The sequence below is a fragment of the Gossypium hirsutum genome, chromosome A13 (genome assembly GCF_007990345.1).
Source record: "Gossypium hirsutum isolate 1008001.06 chromosome A13, Gossypium_hirsutum_v2.1, whole genome shotgun sequence".
Classification (NCBI taxonomy): domain Eukaryota; kingdom Viridiplantae; phylum Streptophyta; class Magnoliopsida; order Malvales; family Malvaceae; genus Gossypium; species Gossypium hirsutum.
The window spans coordinates 31,210,739-31,221,960 of record NC_053436.1 but is presented as its reverse complement, the minus strand read 5'-3'; the positions used below and the strand labels follow the sequence as shown (position 1 = coordinate 31,221,960).

The window sequence follows — 11,222 nt, the reverse complement described above, 5'->3', positions numbered from 1 at the left end:
CAATAGCTATCATAAATTCATTGTTACTTTATACTCATAGGCATGATTTAATATCATACATGTATCTTTCCACAAACCCTCATACTTTCATCAAATCATATAACATTACTTTTTCATACATAATACACAAGGATATATATATAGCCATGAATCATCATAGTCATACGAGCACATAATGGCAAATACATACCTTTGCTTTCTTGCACATATACATGCAAACGTACTTGAATCGAATCAAATTTCACAAAATCATTTACTTTCTGGAAATGCCCGTTTGAACCGTTTGGAAATATAAGGATACGCGGATAGCTCAAAAAGCATATACAATGCCAATGTCCCAGACGTGTCTTACATGTAATCAAACATCGATGCCACTGTCCCAGACAGGGTCTTACACGAAATCAGATACGATGCCAATGTCCTAGACATGGTCTTACACGTAAAACAAAAGTCGATGCCAATGTCCCAGACGTGGTCTTACACGATATCCCATATAAAAAATCCTATGTTATGACATATGTATCCTAAGTATTCCTAAGGTTCATACGGGGCTTTTCGGACGTCAGAACTTTGTTGATACTTTCTCGGATGTCTCATTTTTCTCAACTCATATATTCATTCATCATAGTTCAATGGCAAATAAGCATAAATAAGCCATTTCAAATACATTTATTTGTATATAGATGTACATCTCATATACTATCAAAACAATAACATACAAATACACATTGCATTATTAAAAAAATCATATGAACTTACCTCGTATACGAAAATGACCATTTTTACCATTTAAGTCCACTACTTGGTATTTTCTCGATTTTAGCCCGAATTTCGATTTCCTTGATCTAACATTACAAATATAGCTCATTTATTACTCACATTATTCAAATGAGTCCATAAATCATATTTTTATAAATTTTCATTTTGACCCCTAAACTTTTGCATATTTGCACTTTTTCCCCAAGGTTCGGAACTTCATCCTATTTTCTTATGTTTTATGACATGTTGATCATTTTTCCCTTCTATGGCAACATCAAATTCTCACTCTAACATGTACTTATGAACATTAGGTATTTTTACCGATTATGTCGTTTTACACGTTTTCACGTAAAATCGCTTAGCAAAAGTTGTTTATCTAACGCCAACACTCATTTTCTACCATTAGACATCAAAATGCATGCATTTCACATATGGGTTAATTTCTAAACATGAACCCTAGCTCAAATTAATGGTAGAAATGGGTAAATCGAGCTACGAGGATTTCAAAAATGTAAAGAACATTAAAAACGGGGTAAAGATGGACTTACAATCAAGCTTGGAAGTTTTACAAACCCTAGCCATGTCTTCCATCTCCATATACGGTTATGGCATGAGAAAAATGAAGAAGATGACATCTTTTTCTTAGTTATTTTAGCTTTATTTGCCAAATTACTAAAATACCCTTAATGAAAAATAAATAAAAACATTCCATGACATGTCCATTTTTGTCCACTAATTACAAAATGAGCTATTTTCCATTTAAGGATCTCCAATTTAAAACCCATTACTCACAAGTACTTAGTACCTTTGTGACCTAGAACACACATTTTGCAACCTTTACAATGTAGTCCTTTTGACTAAATTGAGTGCCGAAACGTCAAAATTTTCAAACAAAATTTTCACGAAATTGTTCTGTGAAATTGTAGACCATAAAAATACAATAAAAATAAAATTTTCTTCGTCAGATTTGTGGTCCCAAAACCACTGTTCCGACTAGGCCCAAAATCGGGATGTTACAACTCTCCCCCCTTTAGGGATTTTTGTCCTCGAAAATCTTACCGGAAAAGTAGTTTTCACTTAGATTCCTAAATCTCATATTTGATGCCGAAGAAATTCCACTTAAGCTGTGCCTCCAATACATCTTTTAATTTCTCATATGATCTGAAAACTTGCGGACTCAACTCTCAATTGTTCTTAAATTTTCAAAGCCTTCTCAGTGCCCATGATATCATGACATAAAATCCAGACCTCAATTTAATTAATGGAGACTAGAATTCCAAGTAATCCAACAACCAGAGAGATCTGGAATTCCATGAATTTGATGAGTAGAAATTTATTAAATACCGGTATGATTTACAGATCTCGTCAAACATGTAAGAATAAGATACATCACATTTTCCTCTTTCTGCTACGAAAATAATTCTGATATGGCCTCGAGAATAATCCTTTCTCATTTCCATCCTAATATCAATCCTGGCAGAGATAACTCTGGTAGATCCTGATGCTTGGCTTTAACCCCATTAACAACTCAGAATTTTTTGTGGCATCAAATGCTCTAAACTATCACATTACCTTATTGTCTTGAAACACATCACAATTCATACAACAGTACATTACTGAAAATCAGGAAGTCTTTACTCAATGCAGACTAGTCCAGTTCAAATGCTTCGATTAGCAATATTCTCATCTGTCCGAACTTTGCCAACATGTAATAAACTTTTCAGCTTTCACAAGACGAAAACTTCATCATTTGTAGTAGCTTTAACTCATATCAAAATTTTTCTAAAAGATATACACTTCTCGTTTAGACTATTTGCCTTTTATCCGTAAAGAAATGAAATTCTATTATCAGACTTGAGAAAAATGATCCTGACATAATTGTCACATGAAATCTTTCAAATAAATAATTCACACAGATTGAACACTCGAGTTGATCTTAATCACTAGTGAATGGCATCTCAAGTAATCCTATATTCTAGTTATAAAACAATTCATCATGCAATCCTTTACTATTCATTCATTACGCTAATCAAAACAATCTCAATTGCATTAGCTCAAGTAACCAAAATATCTCAATTGAAGACATTAACTATGATTGACTTACTTGAGAGAAGTAATCCATCATACCGATTGAAACTCATGCTTTTATTACCTATGCCTTTACTCATGTCAAATCCTTACACGAAAATTAGAAAAATCCCAATACTAAAATCACCACATTACCAAGATCAAATCAGAAGTATTGTCATACTTGACGTGATTATTACAAGCTGAAGAACGCACTTTAAACATGAGTCGAAATTGACAATTTATGGAACAAAGATAACAAGAAAACCAAGTAAAGAAATTCAAGATAGAGAAACCCATAATAAAGAAATCTAGAATAAAGAAACCCAAGATACGATACTATGTCAAAAGATCAAAAACCAAAATCATAGGAAAATACGGAAGATCTCGATAATTCCTTAGAAAAACAGGTCTAGAAGAAAACATCATTTAATCCCACTGGAATCAAATGCAATAAGAACAATTTATCTTCCTATATATATATCAAATGGAGCATCAAGTAGAAGAAACATAATCATAGTACCATACATATTCTCTCATCAATTCTTATTAGACGAAATATAATAGAATGCCCGAGGGAATTGAGCAATACAAATTATAAACCAGTCAGGCTACCAATTTTTTTTATCTAGAATCAGGATTAGAAAACATCCCTATATAACAAGAAGTTCTTCAGAAAATCAATAACCATAGAAATATTTCTGAGAATGGATAAACACATAGAACATCTTTGAAGAGACTGTTAAAATTTGTCCTGCCGTAACTGTCACACTCAGATATTACACATTTCAAATATCATTCTTCCAACTAGTTCTGACTTTACTTACCAACTCATTCTCAATCTCTAATCATGTTATGATTATTCTATCACTGAACTCTTTGGTTTCTCAACCGGAAACTTATTCAGTACAAATCTCATGAAATTCCATTATAAACACCACTTCAGTAAGGGGGAGGGGTTGTAAGGCCTCTGACTCAACTTTCTTATGCATATGCATATAACACTATTTCATTATCATAGTAACATTATTACAAGCATGTAATTCACTTCAGATCACTTATTATTCATACCTGTATGGCACGAATCTTCCAATTATCTTATTTAAACTAGTGCACTTATGCATGCATTCTATGTTTTCTGGATAACTTTGCTTATCTATTCATTTAATCAAACAAGTCATACTCATGACATCGTATAAGGGCCAAACAAACATGAATATTTGTATCACAATCGCAACTTTCATTTCGTGCATCATCATATACATATCATTACAATCATCTAATTCAGTCCAAACAATTTAACTTAAATAAGTTCATTTCATTACAATCCTTTATCTTATAAAAAAAATATCCTTGACATTCAACGTCCAATCAGAACAATGACACTATTTTTTTTATTCATATCATGATATCATGAACCTTTATTCATACGTCTACAAATTTCTATTTATCCCATTCACCTTATCAAGTAAGCCAAGTGCACTACATCATATGAGCATCAAACAATCATGGGTATTCATCAAAACATGAACTTTCATCTCACGCATTATCACGTACATATCATGAATTTTTATTCATACTTTTTTGAATCGAGACTCATCATAATCGCAATTTTACTCAAATACCTTCACATAGCATTAAACATGGTCGGTGTAGCTCGGTTGGAGAGTACCTCTGCTTAAACAAGACGGTTCTCATATGCGTTGGGAGATCACACTATCACGGATCCGTGGCATGTATAGCTAAACTTTTACACATGCTAGGTTAGTTCGAGAACTGACTAAACCATAGCTCTGATACCACTAAATGTAACACCCCTTACCTGTACCCGAGACCTGGATAGGGTACGAGGCATTATCAAACAAACATACAAACATCCAACTAAAATGCAGGCTATAAAATTTCATTTTTATTTTGAAACATTCATTCACATGCACATGGTCCCTTATTTGGGTCTACAAAGCCCAAAACATACTTTAGAAAGGTTCCAGGGCTAAACGAGAACTTTGGAAAGTTTTGGGAAAACATAGAAAATTTTACCATAAAACAGAGTCACACGCCCGTGTCCTCAGGCTGTGTAACTCTCTGTTTATGATGTCAGCACACAAATTGAACTATACGGCCAGACTACACGCCCGTGTCTCCAGGCCGTGTCCCTCACACGGTTGAGACAAACGACCGTTTCTCAACCCGTGTAATTAACTCTTAGGCTATTTTCCAAGCCTTTTTGTCACCCTCCATGCACCCACATGGTTTCAATAACATTCAACATCCTCTATTTTGATACAAATATATCATTTGCCTACCATCATGCATGTAATACACATTCTTACATTAACCATAACTAGATATACCAGATCTTGTTCTCATTTTATACCAAGCCTAGACATACCATCAATTCACATACATAGAACAACGTGCTTGACTAAGACGTTCCACACCAATTTCATGTTTAACAACAGTATTACTTATTCTTACCTTACACCTTTACATTAAGAATATGGTCACATCTATTGATCATAATCTATCCACCACATAAGCATGACATATCATACATTCGATCGTATCAAGACATCACCACGCACATATCATAAAGCAATGGATCAAGCATGCATAATCAATTAGACTTACAACCCAATAAGCGAATATAAACCATATCACATGGCTATATATGATTTAACCATAATAAGCCAATACGTTTGACCAAATCATACTAACAACTATCATATAGACTAAATCTCTATACATGCCACTCACTTGAAAACACTTGAAGTTTATCGACGCTTCACATCAATATTCTGATAGTGTGATGTTGCCTCCGACGATCTCCAACCCCGAGCCGACCTACCAATACTAAAAGAAATGGAGAGGGGGTTAAACTTTACGCTTAGTAAGTCCATATGAAATTAATAAGCAATTTACCAATATGTTTCCTTAGGTAAAACAACTATAATTACACTTTTATTCATATTTTGGTCAAGCTGTCTACTCGAGTCATAGTTGATAATTTATTTATAACTTGAGCTACAGGATTCAAAATTAAGATTTGTTTATTTTCCTAGAAACTAGACTCACATATATTTTTACCATAAAATTTTCAGAATTTTTGGTTTAGCCAATTAGTACAGTTTATTCATTAAAGTTTCCCCTGTTTCGCTGTCCAACAGTTCTAACCTCTCTTCACTAAAAAATATTTATCTCATAATAAGGAACTCGGATAATACTACTGTCTATATTTCTATAAAGTAGACAAGGGAGTCTGGAATCACTCCGATTTTGTCTCACAAGAACTCAAATATCTCATAATAAAAAATTCTTTTTCTTACACCTCTTCCTTTATGTGAAACTAGACTCATTAAGATTTAATTTCTTATATTATTTAGCGTCGAATTCGAATTCCACTATTTATGGTGATTTTTTCAAAGTCAAGCTACTGCTGCTGTTCAACACTGTTTCGGTGCAAAATCACAATAGCTATCATAAATTCATTGTTACTTTATACTCATAGGCATGATTTAATATCATACATGTATCTTTCCACAAACCCTCATACTGTCATCAAATCATATAACATTATCGTTCATACATAATACACAAGGATATATATATATATCGCCATGAATCGTCATAGTCATACGAGCACATAATGGCAAATACATACCTTTGCTTTCTTGCACATATACATGCAAACATACCTGAATCGAATCAAATTTCACAAAATCATTTACTTTCTCGAAATGCCCGTTTGAACCGTTTGGAAATATAAGGATACGCGAATAGCTCAAAAAGCATATACAATTCCAAAGTCCCAGACGTGTCTTACATGTAATCAAACATTGATGCCACTGTCCTAGACAGGGTCTTATACGAAATCAGATATGATGCCAATGTCCTAGACATGGTCTTACACGTAAAACAAAAGTCGATGCCAACGTCCCAGACGTGGTCTTACACGATATCACATATCAGAAATCCTATGTCATGACATATGTATCCTAAGTATTCCTAAGGTTCATACGGGGCTTTTCAGACGTCAGAACTTTGTTGATACTTTCTCGGATGTCTCATTTTTCTCAATTCATATATTCATTCATCATAGTTCAGTGGCAAATAAGCATAAATAAGCCATTTCAAATACATTTATTTGTATATAGACGTACATCTCATGTACTATCAAAACAATAACATAAAAATACACATTGCATTATTAAAAAAATCATATGAACTTACCTCGTATACGAAAATGACCATTTTTACCATTTAAGTCCACTACTTGGTATTTTCTCGATTTTAGCCCGAATTTCGATTTCCTTGATCTAACATTACATATATAAATCATTTATTACTCACATTATTCAAATGAGTCCATAAATCATATTTTTACAAATTTTCATTTTGTCCCCTAAACTTTTGCATATTTGCACTTTTGCCCCAAGGTTCAGAAATTAAATTTCATCCTATTTTCTTATGTTTTATGACATGCTGATCATTTTTCCCTTCTATAGAAACATCAAATTCTCACTCTAACATGTACTTATGAACATTAGGTATTTTTACTAATTATGTCGTTTTACTCGTTTTCACGTAAAATCGCTTAGCAAAAGTTGTTTATCTAACACCCAACACTCATTTTATACCATTAGACATCAAAATTCATGAATTTCACATATGGGTCAATTTTTAAACATGAACCCTAGCTCAAATTAATGGTAGAAATGGGTAATCGAGCTACGAGGATTTCAAAAATGTAAAGAACATTAAAAACAGGGGCAAAGATGGACTTACAATCAAGCTTGAAAGTTTTACAAACCCTAGCCATGTCTTCCATCTCCATATACGGTTATGGCATGAGAAAAATGAAGAAGATGACATCATTTTCTTAGTTATTTTGGCTTTATTTTCCAAATTACTAAAATACCCTTAATGAAAAATAAATAAAAACATACCATGCCATGTCCATTTTTTTCCACTAATTACAAAATGGTCTATTTAACATTTAAGGATCTCCAATTTAAAAACCCATTACTCACAAGTACTTAGTACCTTTGTGAACTAGAACACACATTTTGCAACCTTTTACAATTTAGTCCTTTTGACTAAATAGAGTGCCCAAACGTCAAAATTTTTGAACGTAATTTTCACGAAATTATTCCGTGAAATCATAGACCACAAAAATATAATAAAAATAAAATTTTCTTCGTCGAATTTGTGGTCCCGAAACCACTGTTCTGACTAGGCCCAAAATCGGGATGTTACAACATTGGTCCACACGGCCATGTTGCACAGCCGTGTCATTCTTCATTCACTTCTCCCACGCCCGTGTATGCCGGTGCACGCCTGTGTTGTTTTGACAGGCTCGACCACTGTTGGTGGGCACGAACGTGTCGTATGCCCTGCTGTTTTGACAGACTTGCCCACGGCACGTCGCACGACCGTGGCAACTTATCACCTCTCGTGTTGGGGAAAAATTTTCCCTGTTTTCACATGGCCGTATCGCATGGTCGTGTCTCCGCTCGTGGTGTGAGCACGGCCTAAGGCATGCCCGTGTGCGTGGCTGTATGGATTAGAACACCTGTGTTTCAAAGACTCAGTTAGTGATTAGATGTTAAAAACTAAAACTTTAAAGAAATCAATATTGTTAGTGCTCGGGTTGCCTCCCGACAAGCCCTTATTTATAGTCTAAGCTCGACTTGCCTCGATTTCGTATAGTCATCATGGTTTGAGGAGTTTACACTCCTCATCCCAACTATCAATTTCATCAAAATAAGGTTTTAGATGAGTATTATTTACCTTGAATGTGCCAAATTTGGGATGAATTACCTCGACTGTACCGTTTGGAAAAATGCTGAGTACCGTAAGCGGGGTTGCTCCGTTAGGTTCAGAAGTGACAATATGAGGGTCTGCTGCATCTAGTAGTACTTTGTCTCCAACCTTAAGTTGATTTGGTGAAATATTGAGCTCGTCATGGCGTGGTTTTGGTTTATCATGTGTCCTTGGTTTTTTTGTCCGCCATTCATTTAGTTCTTCGATTTGTAGCCTTTGTTCTTCATAGATGGGTTCTTTGTTGTTACTTGAACAAGGCTCATGTGTGCTCTTCGAACGTGTTTCCTATAAAGAAGGTTGTACCACATGGTCAGTATTAGTAGTACGATTTATACAATCACCCTCGATATTTGATGTGTTACTTGAATTACGAGCTTGAAGGGTGATTGTTTCCTTACCCACACGAAGTGTGAGTTCACCTGTACTAACATCAATTATAGTTCTAGCAGTTGCTAAAAAGGGCCTCCCTAAAATTAAAGGCACGTTACTATTCTCCTCTATGTCTAGAACAATGAAATCAACTAGGAATATAAATTTGTCAATTTTAATGAGTACATCTTCAATAATCCCCCTAGGAAATTTGATTGTTTTATCTGCTAATTGAATGCTCATCTTAGTTTGTTTGGGTTTTCCAAGACCTAGTTGCTCAAACATTTTGTAAGGCATGACATTGATACTAGCCCCTAAATCAGCCAAGGCATTATTAACATCTAAGCTACTAATTGAACAAGGAATCGTAAAACTCCCTGGATCTTTCAATTTGTTGGCCAACTTATTCTGCAGAATGGCTGAGCAAACTGCATTCATCTCCACATGCGATGCCTCATCTAACTTTCGCTTATTTGTTAAAAGCTCCTTTAAAAATTTGACTGTGTTCGGCATCCGTGAAAGAGCCTCAATAAACGGTAAGTTAATATGTAATTTCTTTAAAATTTTAAGGAATTTACCGAATTGTTCGTCTGAGTGGTCTTTCTTTGTCGCATTAGGGTATGGTACACGTGGTTTGTACTCTTTACTTACCTATTTTTGGTCATTGTAGTCTACCTCACCTTTGCTTTTACTTACCACGATTCCTTGCCTCGGTTCTGGTTTAGGTTCCACTAACCCTTCCTTGTCTTGGATGGTAATTGCGTTGAGTTGTTCCCTTGGGTTAGACTTAGTGTTACTTGGTAGGCTACCTTGTGGTCGTTCAAATATTAATTGGGCGAGCTGTCCTATCTGAGTTTCGAGCCCTTGGATCAATGCTTGTTGATTTTTAAGTACTGTCTCGGTATTCTGAAAGTGAGTTTCTGACACTAAGATGAATTTTGTTAGCATCTCCTCAGGGTTTAGCTTTTTCTCTTATTGGTAGGGTGGTTGTTTGAAGCCTGGAGGTGGTGGTCTCTGATTCCCTTGGCCTCCCCATGAGAAATTTGGGTGGTTCCTCTAACTTGCATTGTAAGTATTACTATAAATATTATTTTGAGATCGAGGATTATTAACCATGTTGTTTAACTGCTCGTTCTCTATGTTGTGGCCATAGGGTGGGTATTCTAAATTGCTTGATCCACCTCCACTTGCTTCGCACTGCATTACTAGGTGAACCTGTGAAGAACCAAGAAAACCGTCAATTTTTATATTCAAAAGCTCTACTTGATTAGAGAGCATGGTGACCGAATCAACATTAAAAACGCTGGCTGTTTTCGTTGGCTTTATCCTCATGACTTGCCACTGATAATTATTCACTGACATCTCTTCTATAAATTCATAAGCATCCTCAGGTGTCTTATTATTGATAGTTCCACCAGCAGCTACGTCAATGATCTGTCTAGTCGAAGGATTCAGGCCATTATGAAACGTTTGAACCTGTAGCCAGAGTGGTAACCCATGGTGAGGGCACCTTCTCAATAGATCCTTGTATCTCTCCCATGCATCGTAGAGTGTTTCTAAATCCATCTGCACAAAAGAAGAAATATCATTACGTAATTTAGCCGTTTTAGCCGACGAAAAATATTTCAATAAAAACTTTTCGGTCATTTGTTCCCAAGTAGTGATTGACCCTCGTGGTAACGAGTTCAATCACTGTTTAGCTTTGTTCCTCAGTGAAATGGGAAACAACCAAAGGCGTATGGCATCGTCAGAAATGCCATTAATTTTAAATGTGTCGCAAAACTCCAGAAAATTTGCCAAGTGATTGTTTGGATCCTCATCCTGCAAACCATCAAACTGAACAAATTGCTGTATCATTTGAATCGTGTTAGGTTTCAGTTCAAAATTATTTGCAGCAATAGCAGGCCTAACTATACTTGACTCAGTTCCTGTTAAATTCTGTTTAGCATAATCATACATAATCAATGGAACATGATTCTGATTTACTAGATCAGCAACAATCGCAGGAGGTAGCGGATTTTCCTGATTTTCAGCCATCTCCTGGGTTGTGGTTTGAATATCGTCCTCTTACTCTTCCTCTGTGTATCTTAAGCTTCGCCTTATTTCTCTTCAGTTTCTGCGAACTGTGCGATCAATCTCACTGTCGAAAAGTAATGGTCCTGACGGGTTTCTTCTGGTTATAAACTAGAAAAACCCGTTAGAAG

General features: G+C 35.2%; 1 non-coding gene across 1 annotated transcript; it reads left to right on the top strand.

Annotated features, from left to right (window-relative positions):
* Nucleotides 1-10,510: 10,510 nt before the first annotated feature.
* LOC121213203 (small nucleolar RNA R71) lies at nucleotides 10,511-10,617 on the top strand. The gene has a single exon (XR_005908576.1). It is a non-coding gene; the product is annotated as a small nucleolar RNA R71 (small nucleolar RNA).
* Nucleotides 10,618-11,222: the final 605 nt, after the last annotated feature.